The 23,523-nt window shown below is 36.6% G+C and overlaps 1 protein-coding gene across 2 annotated transcripts in view; it reads right to left on the bottom strand.

The window, feature by feature from the left end:
• Positions 1–23,523, bottom strand: part of FOXP2 (forkhead box P2) — a 403,242-nt gene that overhangs the window by 281,060 nt on the left and 98,659 nt on the right. For both annotated transcript variants that reach the window (XM_041471468.1, XM_041471467.1), the window contains exon 3: positions 2,489–2,572. The gene's annotated coding sequence lies outside the window, so the exon portion shown is untranslated. The remainder of the gene's footprint in view (positions 1–2,488; positions 2,573–23,523) is intronic.

Genomic DNA, 23,523 nt, shown 5'->3' with positions numbered 1-23,523 from the left:
GTAAATGTATCACTAACAGTCTCAAAACTATTTAAGTCATCAGTCAGAAAAGGGAACATTTTTTCTCTGCTTTCACATTTCTCTGAGCTCTGTCCCAGTTTTTCTAAAACTTGCTCCTAAAGAGTTAAGTATTCTACTGAGAGGACAAAAACCAAACAGATTATTTTTCTCTCTGTTGATTAAAAATGTATTCATAATTGCAATTTTATTTTTATGCATATCTATCACTACATTTATGACTGAATCTCGGTTTTCAATCATTTCAAACACACCATATTCTGCCATAAAAGAACCTATTAATTCTAAATACTGTACTGAAGAACTAGCATTCAGAATTTACTACTGTTTCCTCATTGACTACAAAAACATTCCTTCTCCACTTTCACATATTGCAAGAAATAGAGACCAATGCTAAAAAGGCCAAAAATATTTTGGCCACCTTTACAGAAAGCATTTTTATAGACTATATTTAACTTAAAGTTATGGAAGAAAATAATAGAGGAAGCAGAACAGCAGTTATTTTCTTTCATATGCTTTAAGTTTCAGACATACTGGAATTTAATAGAATTATACTGCCAAAATATCAGAGATGCACAAGTCAGTTATACTGCATTTTGGCCATTACTCGTCAGAACATAGTAAACTTCCAAAGAAAATATCCTTTAAAAACAAGAACACTCTTGCTGACTCAACAGATTTCAACTACTACACTTTCTATCAAACTCCAGTTTCTATCAGTTCTCCAAAATACTGACAGTATCAAAAAACTATCTAACATAACTACATACAAGTTACACCATTCAGACATATACAAATAAATACATGACAGAAATCCAGCCATATTCCCATAGCTACATAGAAAGCAAAGAATCTGACATTTCTCATTGTTTTTTCTACTGAAGAATGAAAGAAAAAACCTACTGTTTTGCAAATAAATATATTACTACATACTAACAAACAGTCATATAAAGGTTTCCACCAGTAATATCTACAGTTTCCCTGTATGGTGCTGTATATCCTCTGACTTACAACACTGCTACACCTAACCTTTCTTCTTTCCCTGGCTTCACCATATTTATATTGTAGCCTTCCAGCCAGCGCCTTAACTCCTTGGAAAAAGGTGAAGTTAAATTGGAATAAAGGAATTTTCCTTTCTTATTACCCAGTCACAGTGCAACACATACCAGAACAGTCTTCTTTTACACTACTTTGAACAAGGTTAAAAAGGGCTGTGCTTCCTTACAGAGGGTAAAACTTCAAAAAACATGTTACAAACAAAGTTTCAGAACTAATTACTGCTATCATCATTAACTCCTGTGGAACAGCTTCTTTTTCTTTCCTTCCAGAGCCATCAATACATTAAGATGGATATACCAATATTATGGAGTACATAGGTATATCAGAATAACTTGTAATATTTTAGCAGTTACTACACATGGCATATTATTTGTATTTACATATTTGTTTCTACTTCCTGGTGTACACAGGAGAATTTGGCCTGGCTGCTATTATGGTAAATTGGTTGAAATCTTTATCTTAAAGATTTAGTATCAGGCCCAATTGACCATATTTTGCAATTTATATGTTAAAATATTGCCTAAAAATTTTGAATTTGAAAAGTTCTGGGAATAGTCCCAAAAAATTTTATACCTCCATAGGAAATGTAGAATGTGAACAACTGCAACACTTAACATACAGATTTTTTTGTTGTTGTTGCAATAGCAATTATGAAAAATCCAAAATAAATGTGACTGCCTTGCTAAGCTCTCATCTTACACTAATTCCTTCAGGATCTCCCTTTCCAGTCTAAGTTAAAAAGACCTGATAGCCACGTGTACATGATTCACTGAGGATAGCTGTGAAGGTCTGGAGCAAAGCAAGGCATTCAGGGCAGGAATGTCAGTGGCACTGTACCCACTGACAGGGTGTGTCCCAGGCAGGTTCAGCCCGTTAACACACAAAGCAGCTCAAACAAGGCTTGACCTCATGGTCCTTGACATCGTGGAATTCCTGGTTACCAAAGGAATAAAGATCATCCGAGTTTCAAGAAGCTAGGAATATCCAAATTCAGGAATTCTTCACTATTTATTAGAGTGTATTTGCCTTTTAAAATTTTATTTTTCACAAGAAATACAGTCTAAAACAATTTTCAAACCAAATTAGCTTAATTATCATACTCCAAATACAGCTGATGTAATGAAACTGTACAGTGCAAGTTAACTCCAGAGTTCCAGAGACCTTGGTGACAGAACCATGGTTTCACCTATTTTCATGGCAGAAGCTGAAAAAGTATGTAGGGAAATCTTAAATGAATCAGATATTGCCTGCTATCTAGTCACAACACAAGCAGTCACACATCTCAGTGAATCAGGAAAGCAGAGACAGCTGTTTGAATCTGGATTGGTAACCAAGAACAGCAATTCTGGGACAAAACAGAAGTTGCAAAAAAGAAATCCTCTTTGATTTATGATGATTGACTTGTACTCACCTGCTTCTTCTAAGCCTCAAAAAGACCTTTTAACTTCAACCTTGAACTGAAGTGATGTCCAAGATCAATTCTAGTACCACAATCCTGACAAAACAGAGAGAAATATTTACAGCTATTTAGAATCATTTAACAAAACCAACATAGAATCTGCCCTGATCATTCCCTCTAATTTGTTCTCTTACACAAGTAATAAGATTAAATGTAGTCCACAAAGAAATATAATTGTTCACCAGGTTTCTTCCATGCAGCAGAGTGACAGCTAAGGCATCACTCAAATTTTACTCCTGTGTTTTTATTCTATTTTTATTATTATAGTACTCAAGGGCAAACAAAAGGAAGGCTTCCCTGAAGTAGTTTGTTTCAGGCAGAGAGCTGCACACAATATCACTACCAGTAAGTTCACAGGGTCATCTGAAGGAGGGGACAGAAGCTGGGAGACAGCATGCCAATAAAATTTAAATCTGTATATATGTTAGGAAGGACAAAAGGACAAGCAGAAAGGAAAAAAAAAAAAACAGCTTTGAAGTTGAGACTGGAAGACTGCAATGAAGAGAGAAGGCTGGACAAGGCAGAAGAAATAAAGAACATGAGGTCTGTAGAACATTTAGATTCCATCTATACCGGAGCACATTTCTCTTTCCTGAAATCAGCTGGCAGAGATAATCCTCCACCGGTGTAGGATGCAGGATAATCCTACACCTATGTAGCATAGTCACATATGCTCTGAAACAGAGGGTTTACACAAAAATTGTCTAATGGAGGCGCTCAAATAAATGTCTGGGAATTTTCTGGAACAATGTTAGTTTGCAAAGACATTCACTGTGGCAGAGACACGAAAATATTTCCAGGCATTGTTTAATTTACTAATATAGACACAGACTTAATGCCTGAAACTCTGCTATCTCTGAAGTAGATCCTACCAGCCTCTCGATGGTGCCTCTTGGCAATTCTCTCTTGCTGACAAGGTCAGACAGAAGCAGACTGAGAGTAAAATAAATGTAGAATTTTTTAAAGAAAAGACTGCTTTCCCACAGTTTAAGAAAAAAAATCTGTGTTCCAACTGGCATTATTAATACACACTTTGTTACAAGATGTTTGGACATTTAAAAGAGCTGCAGTTCTAACTTCTTCCTTTGTTTGTAGAGTGTAACAAAACCTGCTGGGAAGGTCGAAGTTCCTAGGAAACTGAAAGCTACCTGGCAGCCTCTGTAGTAGAGCAAGTGAAGAAGGGAGAGCAAAGAATGACAGGCTGGAGAAATAAACACTACATGAAACCCCTGCACAGTAGGACAGCACTGGGAAATGAGAAGGATATCTTATGAGCTTAATACAAAGTAAAAAAGAGAAGAAAATGTTAAAAAACAGGTAAGGAACCTAAGGCAAATACGAGGAGGTGAAGGTGGGTGGCAATTCTTAAAAGTTTTTGGAAAGTAAAATATGTGTCAATGTAACTTTGCTTGATGGTCATGTGGTCACCCTGGATCCACAATGTAAATGTCCAACCAACTGAGTGAAAAGCATTCATCTCACTGACCTATTTCCCATTAAAAAGTTGCAGTTTTGCCTCTAAATAGCTATGCCTCTGTCTTTGAAGTTTCTTGTGCACCTGAATTCTAGATCTGAATACTAAATACTACAGTTATTTCTTCAACACTACATCTTGTTGACAGATAATATGTAAGCCTCAAATGCAAATATAAAATATTTCCTATTTTTCTATACTCCATTACACCAAGATATTTTCAAATCATCAGTGTTCTTAGCTTGGAGTATATCAAACATCACATAGTGCTTTATCTCAGAAATAAAGCCAGGACAAACAGTTATTATACATAAAATCTTGTACCAAACCATGACCCATTTTGTTGAGATACAGCCTTTTCAGAAGAAATTTTTCATTATAGTATTTTCTGGTAATTATCTTAATATGAAAAAAAACACAATCACTAATCTCAATTATTATAATTTTATTTGGTCTACTTCTGGATTTCTATACTTCTTCAGAAATCAATAAGAAATATTTAAAGTGGTGAGGATGGCACAAAGTAGGTGTGACAGGACACAGACAGATAGCAGGTCTTACCTACCAATTCTCTTTTTAACTATGCCAATTTTCATCTTTAGGATCTTATTTACTGACTTCCGTTTAATTTATGCCACTTTTCAGTGTGGTTTACCTGACAAAGGCAGAAGACTCCTAAAAAATAACATTACTTCTGTTATAGACTTTGATTTGTTTTGATTTTTGTCAGCATCTTAAAACCTGGATCTGAATCATTTCAGTTATTTCAGGGTAGATTCCATCCCTTGGGCCCCAGCAGGTAGAGCTTTAATTGTTTACCTATCCCCTACTGACAGTGCTTACAGAGATCTGTTCCCATTCTTCACCTAACAATTCCATCTAAACCTTAAAAATTTACAAATTTACAGACCTTGTTAATCAAAGCTTTAAAAACATCCTGACAGAATGTTAATTGTCACAGTTATGTCAGAAATCTCTAGAATATTTAATTAAAAATTAAAGTCAAATTCATTCCTGGATGAAGACTTAGAAACTTGACTGAAATAAACACAATGCCCATGTGCTGCAAGCTATTTCTATAACTCATTCATTTACTTGCTGCCATCACCTCTTAGCTTATTCCACATTATTTAGATCACAATCTTTAGGATAATTTTACCTGTTATATGTTTGTACACTGCCTCTAAGGTAATATTTTGATTTGAGACTACGTGTTTTTATTCTTTATCCTGCCTTATTGGTGGTCTTTGGTATTTTTTAATATGTAAATACTCCACCAAAGTGCACTACAGCACTTAAGCAGTTCTCCTATTTGATAGATCAAGTTGCCATGATGTGTCACTATTTCAGGTAAGACCTGCTTCTTCAGATTTCTTCTATAGTAAAAATGGTTGAAAGTGCATTACTGCTTGAAGTGGGTATCTGTATAAAATATTCTAATGAAACACTACGTGTGGGATCTCAGCACATCACTGTGGATGTGCAGAGACACCAGGGGAGCCCCTGGGGGGCTCGGAAACCCTGGAATGATGCCAAAAGGGTTTGGTGGTTGGATTTCGATCCATCAAAAGGAGAAGAACCTGTGAAGGAGGAAATGGGAGCTTCTTGGGTGTGAATGGTACATTTATGGAGGGAAATATAAATTTTGGAAAAATAAGTACAGGGGGGTCATGAAGGCAAGATGGAGGATTCAGGGCGTGGTCCTGTGTTCTTCTTTCTTCTTCATGTCTTCCATTTTGTATGGTGATGTTGGCACTTGGGGATTGGTTCATGGTGAAGGTAGACTTGTCTATAAGGGTGAATAGTATTGGGAAATAAAGGTAAATATGGCACACGTAATTTTTACTATAAAAGACACAACCACCCTGTGGGCGGGGGAGAGTGCACTTGACTGTCCTGCTGAGCGGACCTCGGCTGGGCACAGAGAAAACTTTGTAGATAAGAGATAATAAACAAGACTGAAGACCGAGAATCTGAGAGTCCAGACTCATCCTTTGCGATCGCGGCCGCCCAGAACCACCTTTCCCCGTGTCGGGGCAGAGACACATAACAGCGGACCCCGACAACTACGCACCAAAGCATGCAAGAAAATTTTAGAACCTGGTCAAGGGCTATCTATAGTTACTATTAGGTACGCTTGTTTTCATTCAGATCGATAGAGCCGAAATCACCACTGGTTTCACTAAAGCAAAAATGACTTGCTAAAGAGACTGTCTAGTATTTTAAAGACATAAACATTCACTGGTATCTGTAGCTTCCAAATCTCTATCATATAGGACTCACACAATAAAAAAAAACCTCTTAATTCATAGTTGGACTTCTGAGCAAGTGTTAAATTGCACTGTATCAATGGGTCCTGAACTTTATTTGAAAATACATCACTTACATACAATCTACAAGGTATATCTTCTAAAAGTATGAAAAAGTGTAAATACCTAGCAGTCAGACTATGTATTTTAATTATATTTAAACTACTTGAACACATTAATTTAAACTACACAAAATATGATTTTTGAAGAATATTATATAAACTGCAGAACTGCAAATAGTAAAGAGACACCTCCTTTCTTCCTGATTCCAGGAATTCACATTTCTGTGATAGAAAGATACTCAGAAGCTCATAACCAGATCAGCACTACTGAATGTCATTATAATTAACAAGAACATGCAAAATGAATTAGTAGTTATGTTTATAATCAGTCCAAAGTTAAATGAACCAATGAAAAGACCTTCATACTACCATGATCTTATCAGCTAATTTTCACATACTATTTTACATTACTACTTAGACAAACTAAGGCTGGTTTACATTAGCAGTGGGTCCAAATAAAAGTTCTGTGGAGCTAGGAGAAGCATATATTTTTTCACATGGCACAGAGAAAATAATGAATTCCCATATGATTCTTGAGCTGTCAAGCTTCCCCAACTACTTATTTTCCAAATTTTTCAATGCTGTGTACTTATAAAGGTTCACATTATATTCTATACCACAAAAATTATTCTTGAATTTTTACAATATGTAATTTCCTATGCAAAAACACCCATACTCCATTAATTCATAAAACATGTAACTGTGCAAAGAAGTAAGCCAAGGATAATAATAAAATTTACAAAAAATAATTAAAAATCTAATATTAAATGCCCTGGAAATTGCCTGGTGACAGAAAAACATTCACATGGTTTAAATACATCATCTGCTTCCAGTATGTTCCATCCACTGCGCAACTGATGCACAGGTTGCATAAAACTCCTCTTGGGGAAGAGGGGCTGGGGGGGAGACGTTGTTCCATTTAGGCCTTACTTATCCTAAAGATTAAGAGGACACAGATTACCTGTACCTATCAAAGCACACTGGAGGAAATGGAGACAGTACCAATGAATGGGAAGCCTGGAGTCATGGAAAAATCATCCCTCAGTCTTTTCTTCCAAAATATCCACAGCAATGTTGTCTGAATAGTTGGATATACAGGCTAAACCATCCCTGAGGCAGGTCTAACTTGCTTGACTTGCCCCTACATGATAGATAACCTGTGTTGACACTAATCTTATAAGTATGCACGATACCAATATCATATTTATAGAGATTTCTATCCAGTGTACACAGATACCATACCTTACTTTATCCTCAGGCATGTCTGCCTTTCCTCTGAAAACATATAATTTATTCTAAGACAACTCAGAGAAAAGCCAATTTCCATTTGTTGAATTTTCTTATTATGATAAACTGCAACAGTCCACACTAATTGGGGGAGAAGAATATAAAAAAAAAATGAAAGTAAATAACTATTCCTAAATAGTTTGTTCTACAATACCACTAACACAATGGCACGGCAGTCTTGTGAATTACTTACAGAATTAAGATGTGTGTCTCCCTTTTTCTCCTGTGATGTGATTAGAAGGGATTCAGAAATGCTATCAGATAAGAACGTAGAACAACTTTAGAAAGTAGTATTTCAAAAGTGCACATATATGGTGATCATCCTGAGTTGTCTAACATACCTAGTTTGTTCCTGTAACAAGATTTATAATGTACTAAGACTTAAAGTCGAAATGCACCTGACGCTTCTGCCATGATGCACCATATCACAGAGTGGTTGATGAGTTGCAGCTGCATAAAGCATCTGAATTTAGACTGGTTCACTTCATATATTAGAAAGATGCATCTCCAAAACTTTCCAAAAAGGTGATTCCACAAGCTGGTTTCCATAGGCAACCATTTCCATTGCATAATCATCCTTCTACTGAAAATCTTTTCCCTTATATTGAATCACAACCTTTACACATGAGTCCCATGCATTCCAACTGTTCCTTCACATAAAGGACAACCCTCACCCCCCTTTTCTGCCTGAGCTTGCATTCATCCATCACTAAATCTCAACTTTCTAGTTGTTTTGCCACTTAGCAGTTTATTTCAATGATACCATCATTCTGGATCTGCATGTGGAAGTCTAGATCCTCCTGCTTCTTTCCCACCAACAAAAATCTTGCCTAAATAAATAGATTGAAAATTCAACAAAGCCAACAACAAAACATAGATAATTAAAGAGTCACACAACTTTCAGGGAGAAAAAGAAATAATAAACTGTGTGAAGTCCACACCTACAAACAACACAGAACAGGAAACCAAACATACACACACACTCCTTGAGCTCCTAAAAAGCACAAGAAAACAGATCAAAACAATTATGATAAATAAGCCAAACTAACTGTGGAGAAAAAAAATTAAGAGGGGAAAAAAAACCCCACAAAACAGGCAAACAAAATGATTCCAAGGTAATCTACCCGTACAGCCTCAATCACCTGCCAAAAATGTCACCATAAAAATAAAGACAGAAATTGTCTCACCAATTGCTGTCATTTCCATTAACTATTTGCAGCATCTCAAATTATATGCTTTTTACTTCAGCTGAACAGCAGGTAACCCCCTCATCAACATAGAGGTTCCTTGGGGAAGCCTAACACATAGCCCTAACACATCCTCAGTTTGGGCACCTCAGGAACTGCTTCCATTGCTTAGGAGGTTGCTTCAATACTGATATGAACACCACAGCTTGTTGCAAATAATTGTCACAAACTAAATGTCCTAAAATGAGTGGATCCTTGCAAAGGTCCTTACTCTAAATGACCCGAAATTTGACATGACTTCATTAATTGTGTCTTTTGTAAAGAACAGAATTATGTCCTTGATTTCTTCTCAGAGACCCTGCCTGGTGACCTGAGTGATAGGTCTCTCCAGAGGATGCTGTTCATACATCACTACCATTGCTTCTTGATATCTTATTCAGAGCTACATTGGTCTCCAGAGGGGAAATTCTTACACATAGGCTAGACACAGCAAGTCTTCTGCACTGCTGTATTCTGATATGGACTGCTTCAGATTACTGGGCAAGCTCAAGGACTCCTTTTTAGTTTCTTTCCACTCATTAGAGAATGACTGCTCATGAATGAGAATGACTGCCAGACCCATCTGGCAGTTAACAGTCCATTCATGTTAAACAACCCAGAGACTCCCTCTTTCAGCACTGGCCAAGGCAGATGACATCAAGAAAAACACAGGATACAAACATAATCCATGCTCTGGACCAACCCCCAAAGACACCTGAGAAACAGAACACCTTCATAACACTGAAAAATGTCCCTACAAGTGTGACAGATAAATAATTTGGCTGTTGGATATTTCTGCCTGTCTTGTACATGACGTATCAGGGTATGACTCAAAGTAAATTTCTAGCCACAGTCAATAACTGCTTTGATGTAGATTGGAATCTATGCCCTTGAAGGGGCAACGAAAGCCAAAAAAAAAACTCTACCACCATCTCAAAGAGGGTCACTGAATAAAAATGAGTAAGCTTGTTACAAGGAAGAAAAAAGAATCAGCTACAAAAGTCACATTTTTACAGGTGGCACAGAGACTGATTAAAGACACCTTTTGCAAGCTCAAAAGAAATGCATACAACCTACCAAAAAAGACTGAGAAAATCCAGAGAAGGGAGCTGTCATGAACAAATGAGATGAAGGAGGCTATTAGAAATAAAAAAGCATCCTTGCAAAAGCTTCAAGTTGTGTCCAAGTAAGGAAAACAGAAAGGATTGTAACCTTTGGAAGGCTTAAACATAAAACACAGTCCAGGGTCAGAGGGCTGCAGGGACCAGCAGCTCCCAACAGGCTGGAGGTCAGAAGCTGAGGGAGCTGTCCATGGTCAGAGCAGGACCCTGCTGCCCTTGGCCAGAGAGAGCAGCAGCCCAAGGGGCAGCTGGGGGCAGCCCTAGCCCACAGCACACCAGACAGCTCCGTGGAGACGGCCAAGGCTCGGGTCACAATCAGGCTTGGTGAGGAGCCTCCCACACACAGACATCTAGGGGCTCCTGCTGAGGCTGGCAGAAAGCAGGGGCCACTAAAAACCTGGGGGTTTATCCACACCAGAGGAGACTGGAGAAGTTACTAGGCCCGACATCCACCTCAGAGAAATACATGAGAGGATTTGTCTTAAACTGAAGTGCTATTAGAGAACGTGAGAAAAAAAGACAAACTGAGCTCTAACAGATTATTAGACTGGAGTGTACCCCATCAACAACTCTAAAGGGATTTGAGTATGAAACACCTGAAATTACAACAGAAAAATGTCTGCTTCAAATTGTCTTAATGTCAAACAAAGGTGACAAATATGAAATCAACCCTAAAAAAAAAATCTAGAGAAGGTCCAGAAAGCTACACATGGAGTACACTAGACAACTTCCTGCAGGCTACTATAAAGTGTATGTGTATGTCAATATGAATGACATGTTTAGGAATCAACATTCCAGTATGGAAATGGAAGACACATTCTGGATTATCTCAGTTCTTTTGAGAAGTTACTGAGAACGTGGACAAATGAGATCCACTTGTAAGTCATGTATTTCCAAAAATCATTTTACAAGCTCTCTTACCCAAGTCTCTAAAAGAGACTAAGCAACATGGGACAAAAAAAAAAAAGGGAGGTCTTTGTACTCCTAAAAATAAAAATTTAAAAATTTAAGAATTTAAAAGAGAGAGTATTAGGAATAAGAATAAATGACAGTTTTCAATATTGCCCAGAAGGATATCATAGACTCATTATTAAGGTTAGGAAAGATCTCCAAGATCACCAAGTCCAACTTTTGTCCAAATGCTACTGAGCCAACTAAACCACAGCACCAAGCACTAGGTGCAGTCATTTCCTGAAGACCTCCAGGTGCCTCCATCACTTCCCTAGACAGCTCATTACAGATCTCGGACATCCTCTGCATGAAAAAATTCCTCCTGACGTCCAACTTGAACCTCTCCAGTGCAGCTTGAGGCAATTTCCCCTAGTCCTGTTGCTGCTTGCCTGGGAAACGAGGCTGATCCCCACGTGGTCACAACCTCATTTCAGGCAGCTGTCAGGATGGTCAGGCACTGGAATAAGTTGCCCAGGAGGTGTTTGACTCATTGTGCCTAGAGGGACATTTGGATTTGGCACTGGGTGATGTGGTTTAGTGGTTAAGGGGTTACAGTGCTAGTGCTGAATGGTAGTGGGACAATCTTACAATCTTAAAGACCTCTTCCAAACATTTTCATTCTATGATTCTAAGAAATTTAAATTCAATTTTTGAAAATACAGTGTATGCAGGACCCAAATGTTGCCTGCAGCTTTTGGAAACTGCCTCACATACCTGCCGAACTTCAATACAACTCATCACACTCAGTAGGATTCTGTAGGTGATCCCACACTAAATATATAGGTATCTTCTACAATTCTTTTTAATTACCTTTTGACAATACTGTTAAAGAAGCAAAACGCCTTACCCTAGTGATTTAAACCAAATGGTAAAATCCAAAGAAAGAGGGATCAAATATTTCATTTGCCTAAAATAATAAAGTATGTTTGTTCATAAAGAAGCAAAGCTGAAGAGGGACTTTTTACATGGGTATGTAGTGATAGGTCAAGAGGCAATGGCTTCAAACTGAAGCAAGGTAGATTTACATTTACATATATGGAAGGAACTCTTTACTGCAAGAGGGGTGAGACCCTGGATCAGGTTGCCCAGAGGCTTTGTGGCTGCCCTGTTCCAGGAAATACTCAAAGCCAGGTTTGATGGTGCTTTAAGCAAATTGGTCTAGTGATAGGCATCCCTGTCAATGGCAGGGGGTTGGAACTACAGGATCTTCAAGGTCCCTTCCAGCCAAACCATTCTAAACTTCTTGAAGGGTCCACAAATGAGTTCAATCCCTTTAACAGATTGAAAAAAAACCAGCAGTTTTCTAGCAAATTACGGGTTCAGGTTAATTTAGGCATTTACACTAGTTCTCATTTCTGCATTAACTTTCATAATAAATGACAAAATTCTCTTAACAACCTCCTGCACTGTATGATGCACACGTTGCTCGTGAAACATAAAACATCTATCTGACACACACAAATCAAAACATAATGGGAATGTAGATAGCTTTTATATTTTAAAAGCAGTAAATTATATTGGACATTTATTATTTTTATGCTTATCTTGTGACTTTCTTCAACTCATCAATTTCACATGAATAAAATTACCCTCTTACAAACAGCTTCAGGCATACAAACTCAATATAAATAAATACAGTAAAATATTGATAAGCTAAATTATGTAGCTTTTCTTTCCAAAATATTAACATATCTTTTCTTTTAAATGGGGATCATTAAAATGCATCGGGTAAGAGTGTCCTGGCAGATAAGAACTTTACTTCAAAAAGGTACCACATGTTACTTTTGCCAGGAACGTCAATTGCTTTGGCTAATGCAGAGTCAACAAGTTTTAATTTGTGACAATTGACTTAATAGTATCCTGTGGAAATTTCTCTCAGAGACATGGCTGCTTCCAGCCACTCCAAGCCACTCACCACAGAGTGATGCCTCAGCTAGAAGAGGCTTAGGAAAGGGGAAAACCACCACAAAGGCAGAGGATTGGTGGGCAGAAAGTGTGAGAAACAGCCCGACAACACCAGTGAAGGTCAGTGAGCAGGAAGGTGAGCTGGTACTGCCTGAAGAAAGTGATGCTTTCATTATTTCTCACTACTAAAATATATTTTAATTGGAAATAAATTGGATCAATTTTTCCTAGGTCAGACCTATTTTGCCTGTAACAGTAACTGGTAAGCAATTACCCATGTCTAAATCATAACCCGTGAACTTTTTGCCATCCTATTTTCTCCCTCATGTCCTGTTGAGGAGGAAAACAAGCAAGCAGCTGGCCACAGCCAGCCCCCAACACTGACCCACTGACCCCACAGAATCACAGCACTGGAATTTTGTTAATACTTTGAAGGACATTCATGTGCTATAACATTGTGAAAACTTACTGCATTTATTCTGGAAACTGATAGCCCTAAACTGTGAAATTAAGAAAGCAGCAATTTAGCATACAATTTTCCACTGAGATATACATGGTCCACAATATGACATGCTTCAAAAGTATTTCCTACATTACTGCAATGTACATAATAGCACCCCAAGAAAAAAGATTTTTAAATCTTCTAAATCAAACAGGTCAGAAATTACATGCTCGTGAATTGTTTCTGAAAGGAACTCAAATATTGCCATGATCACTGAAACTTCTCTCCAAAAAAGACTAGGTTACACAGAATTTATTTTAATCCCATTGCAACAAACAGCAATTGATATATGCAATAAGTTCTTTTAGTAAAAGAAGCAGACTTTTCTTGCTCCACAAGCAAATTTAGCAAATGAAATGGGATATATGTCTGTTCAAAGTGAAAGGAAAACATGATAAATGGTAACAGAAGTCAAGTGCCATAAGCAAGAGGACAGTAGGAGCAAGCTGTGAAATCCAGGCTATGTGCTGGTGGAAGGGGAAAAGAAAAGAACAAGTAACAGAACTGGCAGACAAGTGTGTCACTTTTGGGTGTTGTGGGTTGTAAATTTTAACTACACTGGGAGTGCTCTGGCTGCACATGTGACCACGTAAGCACAAGGAAAAATGTATAATTCCAGTAAATTAAAAAGATCAAATAAGTTGATATTTAATGGCCTCAGATGATCTGCAGCACATGCACTTCAGATGTTACTCAGCGGTAGCTTTTCCACCTGCCCCTTTTCCTGAGTTTGTGCATAGATTAACAGGATAAACACAAGCAGCTGAAGAGTTAAGTAATGAAAGCAGAAGAGAGGAAAATCTAATGAAACACAGATGAAGGAGAAGAAGACAAAAAAAAAAAAAGAGAATAATGAAAGAATAAACAGTGGAATTGTTAAAATGTGTGTGAAAACAAGCACCAATATGTTGGTGTCAAAGGTAAAGTAAAAGAGATTAAAGTCATGGATTACTGATGTCAAGAAGCATTTATTTAAAAATGATCCTGCTGCCCTGAACTATAATACAAAAAGGACCCTTTTGAAAACTGCCTGCCAGCAGTCTTAGAAAGGCCTTGTGTTGTGTATTGCCTGGGGGAAATTTAAGCTGTCCTTGGTTTAAAGCAATTGAAACTTTTCAGTGAAATACAAAAAATAAATTTAATTTCATGTGATGTTACCATTAAACACTATACTGTAAGAGGTCCTTTCATAAATGTGACTACACGGAAAGAAAATTCAGGGTAGCTCAGGACTGATGTAACTAGGCTACCCTTCAATAGCAAAGTTCCCACTGATTTCAGCAGAACAGATTTAAAACCAGACCTGAGCACTTTTGAAATTCCTTTATTTATAGATTCCACAGCTGGAATTCATTCAATGCTGTCATATCTATGACTCCACCCTGACTGCACACTTTTCAGTAGATATGCTATAAGGAGAAATAAATACAAAACTGGGATCTTTTCAGCTTCTCTGACTCGGCATTCTATTGACTCTACTGATTGTAATAAAACTCTTTGCCTGAGACAAACAAACAATATCTGACCCCTCATTTATTCAAAGTACTTTGTCGGAGTCTTATATTGCAAAGAACGAAAAAACAAAAAAAAAGCAACTCTCCTCTTGGTAACTCCTCGAACGTGTCAGGCTCTACAGAGTTGCCACAGAGTGTCCAAGGAAATCCCATCTGGTCTGCAGCTGTCATTTCAGGAGGGTGCAGGTCTCCTGTGTCATATCTGAGAGATGACCTCTCAGGTTATCTCAGATTTGCAGGACACACAATAAAGCCCACCCTATCAAGTATAAAGTTACTGGGCTACCATCGGCAGGTTTTGCATTCTTTTTGCACAGCTTCAGTAGTGGGCAATTATAGCAACATCTAAATCTGTTCAAGTAAATCCTTACATTTGGAAGCTCTTCTAATGTTTAGCCAAAGAATTCCATACTTACTCTTGCTCTTTTTGCACCTCATCCACTTACTTTTAGCATGAATTTATAAACCACTTTCCTGCTACCAAACTCTCCATATGATTTATTAAAACTTTACCCAAACAAATGAATATAAAATACATGCTAATACTAATTAATAATTATTGAAAAGCAAACACACATTTATCTGATAATTCCAACTTTGTTTTTTCATGGGACAGACAGGTATTGAAACAGTTTGCTGACACACAGCGAAACACATATATATTTGCAAGATATTTTCATCTCTTTCATTGCTGAAGTCAATAAACTCTGACCAAATTCCAATGGCTAATTCTGCTTCTTCTCTTCCAATCACCAGAATGTAAAATAGAAGGATTTTGGTTGCTATTAAGTGTTAATTCCAACACAAGTTTAAGTTTAGTGTTTCACACCTCTATGTTATATGTGAAGAAAATAACAAAGCATCAGATGACTTGAATTATTTGACTAATTTTGATGGAAGGGAAAGTATGGTACTGCTGTTTGATTTAACAGCTAAGTTATCAATGCCAAAATTTCCATAGATATCAGGTATAAACAATTTAACACCCTTCCGTAAAAAATTTCACCCAAGTGGAATATATATTTTCTACTGTTTTCATATTTCTCCACCCTACTTTATCATCACTGCTTAGACAGAATGGAAATACCCACCAGCTACAAACTGCATAAAAATCTTGGATGGCAAATACAGCTAATGGACTACTCATTGCCATTTACAGATCAGTAACTTTAGTGTGAATTACATTTACTGAATTCTAAAGCATGTTTATGCACCCAAATTGTTTAGGCACCCAAATTTTACAAACCCTGACACAAGTCAGAAATGTTTGCAAACAGGAATTTCTGAAATAAGTTTTGCTGTTATGACTCATAACACTTTTCCATTTCTAACTGCCATTACAATTCTGTAATTAGAAAAGCAATCAACTAATATACTGACAAAAATCTGCAGCTGCCATCATGCTGTTCATGACAGAAATATTTTGCTGTTCATTGAAATACCCATCATCATCAGATGTATTATGGAACCACGTGTAGTCTGTCTGAACAGGAGGCAATTGAAAGATATATGGAGATGATGCAAAAAACCAACTTACTGTAAGGTAGAAGAAATAATACAGTTGCTGTAACACAAAGAGAACCAACTAATCTAGTGTAATTAGAATTTTTGAATACATGTTTTCCACCAGAGTATTCTTCAGTAACCTACAAGTTCCTTCTGGGAAGTGCCTAACCATAAAGAAGAAGTCAGGATGAGTCTTCAACGAAACCTTTGCCCCCAGGACACATAGATGGGGCTGGGGGAGCAGGACAGATTCACCACTATCGGAGAGGGCAGGATGGGGCTCCTCTCAGTAACAGGTATCTGCAATCTTCTCGCAAAAATAAAACAGCTAACTATAAAAATTGTCATCGTGACTAACAAAATATGACAACACCAGCACACCAGATGAATGAAGTAACTCACATTTGATGGTATGATCAAATTCCTAATGAAAGCAAAAGTTTGCTTATTTTTAAAGTATATTTATAAACTTCAGTAACAGAGAACAGAGAAAGATGAACTATCCATGCGAACCATGGTGAGCCAAGCGGCTGCTGCCCCCACCAGGCACAGATCACCTGGCTACACTTTAACAATACAGCCCAACTGTAACATTTTCTGTAATACCAACGTCTTTTTCTGTTTTACACCTATGTATTTATTTTATGGACCCCTGTAGCATTCACTGTGTTATTACGACAGCTTTTCCCCACTGCAGACCAAAGAGTAACAGTAAGAGCTATGATTCTATGAAAGGTAAATATGAAAGGTAAACCAGGACTACTATTGTCATTACAGGATTAGCAACATAAAACTACAAACACCTCACCCAACTCCTCCTAGAGCTCTATCACTGGGTAGGTAGGATTACAGGAAATTCCCATTCTACATATGGTATGAAGAAGGAATGAGAAAATAACAATGAATATTAACCTCTTTTAAGATAAAATATGTATCTTAACATATTGTAGTTGTAGCAGTAGTTGTCCTGCAGCCTTGGGAAGTGAAAGGTTGTGCAGAGAGTGATCCCTCCCAACAAAAAGAAAAGAAAGATAACACACTGGACATCATCCTCAGCTTCCTCTTTCTGGTTCTGAGAACTGTGTCCTTAAAAAGGCCACACTCTCATAGATAAGCACCAGAAAGTTGAACATAGTCTCTGGTTTTTATGTATTTGCAGCTATTTTAGAGCCCAATTAACTCTTTTGGCAAAGTAAAGATCTTGCTTTGCTTTGCTTCTTGCTGGAGAACATTAGTATGGTATTTCTTACAATGCCCAGAGGTGTGCACTAAAGACAATCACAGATTCTATACATTGCTCAAGCTCCAAAAGAAAAAATTTCTCATCAACAACCACAACCCTGAGTTTGGAGTCACTCCAAATGTGTTTTTTGAAGCCTTTTACTGAGGTAAATCAAACTGCCATGAATGGCAAAGGAAATATGAAAATATCTCTGCTGCAGATACATTTTGGATCATTACATTGCGTCAGAGAAGATAATCTTAGTAAGGCACATCTGAGAGAGTTCCCATTTAAAACTGAAGACCCACTTCGCCTATGTGCTATACAAACAGCAGGAACACAACTTCCCAGAGACAGAGGCTTAAGTAAACAAAACCAGAAGAAAGACAGAAGCAATGATAAAACATGGTATCAGCCAGAAATCAGAATGCACATCATTATTTCTTAGTAAGAGTTAATTTCCTTATGTGTTTGCTTTAGTCTTGAAAGAAAAAAAGAAGTATGTATTTAATTGAAATCCACAGTAGCTTTTTCAATATCCCCTTTTTATAAAACAAATGCATTTTATTTATATAGATATATTTGACATTTTCCCTTCCAATTTTTCTTGTTACTACTGTAACAATGCTAAAAGCATAGTGAGCAGTACTTATATTCAACTTTTACCTGTTTCAGTTCTTTAACAATCAGATTTATAATAATCTGTCCCTATTGAAATACTGTTACAATATTTATGCATTTCTTTTATAGAATTGTTACTGTTGCTTTCTATAATTGTTTTTAAAAGTACTTATATTTGAAAATACAGAAAAGAACAACTAAAACCTGTCAAACAAATCAAGGCAATTTCTGCTAAAATGCAAACATTCTGTAATTTTTACATTTCTCCCATATTCTACGATTTTCTATGATCTTGAGCATTATGTTTTAAAATATGCCATTTATACAACACTCTTACCCTACAATTTAAGCTATTGCAAGAACTGCTCACCAGCATAACCACAAACACAAGTCAGGAGTGACAAATGCTGCATTCATCCATGAACAAACAGTATTTGCTACTACACTCGTGAGGTTTTCTCTGTTATTTTTAATGATGATAAAATTTAAATATATATAAATATTATATCTGAACATATGACATACCACCAAGCTCTTCAGTTTTGCATATTTTCATGGTTGAAGAATAAACTCCAGAAAATATTAACCACCCACAGAGATCACCTTGACATGCTTTTGCTGCAGAAAATAGAACATTATACAAACTACTGAAGCCTGAAGCATACTCAAAACATCACATCCTATTTGTAAAATGCACAGAAAAAATAATGGGATCAGTAAGAACATTTAAAATGTAATGTGTTATATTCAGTTTTAACTCTATAAAAATGAGACTTCTCAAAAAGGCATACTTATTTTTAACACGATCAGATTAAGCTGAATGTAACTGTTGGATAAATCCTTCTTAGTTTTACTCATACAATTTCAAAGACATTAAGGAGTACCATTAAGCCATATGCATAAAAAATACGTATGCCTTATATGAAGACCAGAGGACAATCTACTGGAAAACCAATGTCTGTACATGAAAAACTGGCAACCACACCAGAATTTCCTAAATCCATATTTGAAAGGAATCCAGTATAAAATTTAACATACTTTGAAGGAAAGTAACACTTATGAATCTAAAAATTACAATCTACTTCCAATTATGACTGTTCTTGACTTCAGAGAAATCAGTGTCAAGGTTCAGGACATCTTCCTCACAGGTTCATGCAAACCGCTACAGAATTTTTGGCAATAAAAATAGGGTTATGTAAATTAAATCCAGCTATCATTTTAAATAAATTTTAAAGGAATTGCAAAGAAAAATATGACATTATAATTATGGGAATAAAAAATTGACCTTAATGGCTGAAGAGGACCCTTCTGTACAAATTTCTGAGGCCAATACAGAAAATTACACAAATTTATTCTGAATATTAGCACATATACAGAAAGGACAGATAATGTAATACAATCAGAATGAGAACAAATAACACAACATAACACAACAATGAGGACAAAAAATACATTACTTGTTTCATAACAAGTTTCATATCCAAAGATCTTTTATTTTTCATTAATTGTGCTCCATTCCATATTGAAAAGGGAAAATACGCATTATTGAAATATACTGCATGTTCTACTGAACCTGTTGAAACTCTTACTTACTTTGAGCCCTCAATGAAGAGAGCAACACAAAATAAGGAATTACATTAATGAAAAAAAATTGCTACATATATTCATGTGTCATAAAGGAAATACTGGACAAGAAGGAAAGCACTACCTATTTTCCTAGCAAGAAAAACAATTGCAGCAAATAAGCAAGAAAAAGACCCACTAATTCTTGTAGTGAATTCACTGGCAAGACAGCCTTTGTATTTCACTACAGAGAGTATTTAGATACTCAAGAACTTGATGGAATTTTACTTGGGACATTGCAAAAAAATCTATTAGATTATATTATCTAGAAATGTTAAAAGGACTTCTGACATTCTTACCCCAATACGGTCTTTGTATCCTAGCAAAAAAGAGAGGGAAGGAAGGAGCAGAGGGGAGAAAGCTAAGAGAGGAAGAAGGGAAGTGACAGGAGAGGAGAGAGACACAAACATACCTCATCTATTTCAGCTCACTTAAATCTCTGCTACAGTCCAAGTCTTACATGAGCTTCAATAAATACAGTGATATGAGCACATTTCCTTCAGTCCATTACAAAACAGCCTCCTCATCTGGACACAGGAGAACTCCTTAAGAATTTGGCACTCAAAATAGCACTACTGAGAAACATATTGGCTGGACACTTCCTAAACTTCAGTTTTCTTCCTTCACAGTTTTTGTGCCAGAACAAACTCCTCTCAAGTTTTGAAAGAGCTCAAATTTCCAATGGTTTGGAAAAAATTAAAGGTTTCAAGTTACTACCACTAACATTGTCTCTATATGCCTACATCACCTCCTACATGGCACCTACTGCTCTGCCTGGACCCAGGGAATAAAATGAGAAAATTCAAAATCTACAAGCTACTGTGGTGGAGGAAGGAAAGGGCTGACATGGAAGGAGCTAACAGAACATTGAGATGAATTTCTGGAGGTTACATGATGCATTGATACAGAAATTGGTAGAATCTTTAGAGTTGCATTGCTCAAAAAACATTTTGTTTCACTGTATGTCTCACACAACATTTGTTTAGGCATTTTGATGCGTCCTTAGTACAGGCGTCAAAACTCAGGTTTTCCACATCACTACAGCTTCAAGCAGCAACTTTAATTACATCAGCTTTAAGGTTCTCTTTTTATCTTTTTTTGTTATGTGCTTTATTTCTGGGCCTATCAAGGGCATGGACTGTGAAAGTCACTAGAGTGGCTATTTTTTGCCTTGTCCTTTCATTTCTTTTCTCATGAAGTTACTTACTCCAGTGGCTCATAGATTCCTTTTAAAAACTGAATCCAACATATTTCTTAATTCTGCAGAATTTCACAATAATCAGATGATTTTTTAGAAAGCAATTTCTTCTGTCATTTTCACTGTATGCGAAAACTACCTTTCAGAATGACAAATGAAACAAAATAATTTAAAAACTTAAGAAATTTCATAAACACATTCTGCCAGTAATATCTACTATTGGTAGAGTTTTCAGTGGGAGAAAAAAAAAATTCAGAGCAGAGCCTTAGAAATTCCAATTATGTTTGTGGGGCTTCGAATATAGCTCATACAGTTTGGCAAGGCTTCACTTACCATGTAGATTTCCAAAGTTATGTACTAAGAAAAACAGGTGTATGAACCATTTCATGAAGTAAAATTATATGAGCAATTAGCTGCTGAAGTGTCATCAGTCAGTTACTGAGAGCTCTTTCACATGCATTGTCACTGCACTCTTAGCAAATCCTCAATGTAGTCATTAGGGAGGAAGAAAATTGAGACTTATCTCAACAGAAGAGGCACACAAAGCATTTAGAAAAAGCTGAACATAAAACGTGGTGCAACATGAGTTCAATTATCTCCTTATTGTACAGTATGAGCATGCAGGATATGAAAATAGAAGGGAAATTGTATAAATACTGAGATACAGTCTGCACAATATAGAGAGCAGTTAGGAAAAGGGCAATAAACCATATTGGAGCACTGTAGTGAAAAAAATACAGAAAGGTGTTGGAAGGAAGGCAGTTGATGGTGCCATGGCCTGGAATGTAATTCTGCTTGAAGAATTATGCTGGACCTTACACCAAGAACCCTTATTGAAATGAAATGAAAAAAAAAATTATCATTTTAAAGCTTTTTTAATGAATTCTGGTGCTCACCTACTGTTGTTTAACATTTTACATATTTCAATAAAGACAGACGAACTAAGTCTTCCCTTTACCGTAATTACATATCCACAGTTCATAAACACTAACATTATTTATCAATATGTCAAAATTTTGATATAAATTCAAAACTTACGTGAATTACACTGAAAAGTCAGATTCCAGAACCACTCCATTACTCACTAGCACAATTCAAATAGTGGTAATTACATTACACTTGCTTTGGTCCTTACTTCGTAAATGTAATAAGCAGCACAAGTACAATCAAAGGCAAAAACACATAAGGCACAAGGGTTCTGTCTCAGCAGGGTATTAGATTTGGTACCCATTTACACACTAAGAACGTTAATTATGATGCAAAAAAAAAAAAAAAAAAAAAAAAAAAAAAGAAAAGGCTGAAATGCCACCAAGTCCTGGGAAATTGTTTAGGCTCTCACTATAGAGAGCCTATTTTTCCAGTAAAATTATTTTCATCATTCAACACTACCAAGGTACCACTCAGAAGAATATTTATGGACATATGTGCTATCTTTTTTTGGAATAAATACAAAATTTAAATAGAAATTATAAGTTGACATATCTGAAATACTTGTATTTAGGTAAGACCCACTATCTGATAAAAATACTACAATAAGGTCTCTATGTCCTGGGGCATTGGGGATCGAGGTTTAGTTCTACACATTGTTTCCTGCTGTCTTCCAAGTACAGCCAGTGGGAATTTCTATAAATTTTATGGAAAATTCCTGCCTCAAAACTGTAAATGTAATATTTTGTTGGCCAAGTTTACAAAAAATGCCAAGGGCTCATTCTCAAGCAATAGTCCCAGCATAGCTAAAGTCAAGCTGAAATCACAATATGAAAGTTTTCCAAATCTTTTCAAGATATTCAAAGGACTGGGTATACTCACGAATATTGGTCAGCATGAACTAGGATCACCAGCCCAGTTTAAAATTATATCTGACTGGAAGTGGCACTGGCAGCTCCAGTAATCTTGTGTTGAACCGCTGTCACTCTCATCCTCAGGCCCCTGCAAGGTATCTCAAACCATTTCAGACCAATTTATCTCTCCAAATGACATGAAGCAACAGAAGCCTCTAAACAGTCAGAGAAGGGACAGAAAAAGATGTTTCTACAGGGATTGAAGAGATTGACCACAGAAGCCTACAGCTGTCTGAAGTGCTTGCTGAAGGATCCCACCTCTCTCCAGGGACTCGTGACAGATTTTAAGTATACCAGAATGCTAGTGTAGACATCCAGAATAAGGCTATGAAATACACTATTTTTCCTTGTAAATACACACTTGGTAATGAAAACTACTGAAGTTGTGTTTTCTTTTAAGAAGTTGTGAAGGCAATAAAATACTGCCTTCACATCTCTGCTAATATGAGACTTTTGATCTTTACGTTTCTGTCCTGTGGCATCTTTATTACAAAAAAAAAAAAAAATAACCCACAGAAAATGATCTTCACATAACAATGTGTTTACTGCTTCCAGCACAGAAAACCATCTGCTTATTAACTCGGATAGTATGAACTTCTGTTTTATTCTCTGCTAGGCCACCACA

This window comes from Pyrgilauda ruficollis, unplaced genomic scaffold (genome assembly GCF_017590135.1).
Source record: "Pyrgilauda ruficollis isolate IOZ18807 unplaced genomic scaffold, ASM1759013v1 scaffold27, whole genome shotgun sequence".
NCBI classification, from domain to species: domain Eukaryota; kingdom Metazoa; phylum Chordata; class Aves; order Passeriformes; family Passeridae; genus Pyrgilauda; species Pyrgilauda ruficollis.
Note: the sequence above shows the minus strand (reverse complement) of the source record. Positions and strands in the feature narration are given on the sequence as shown.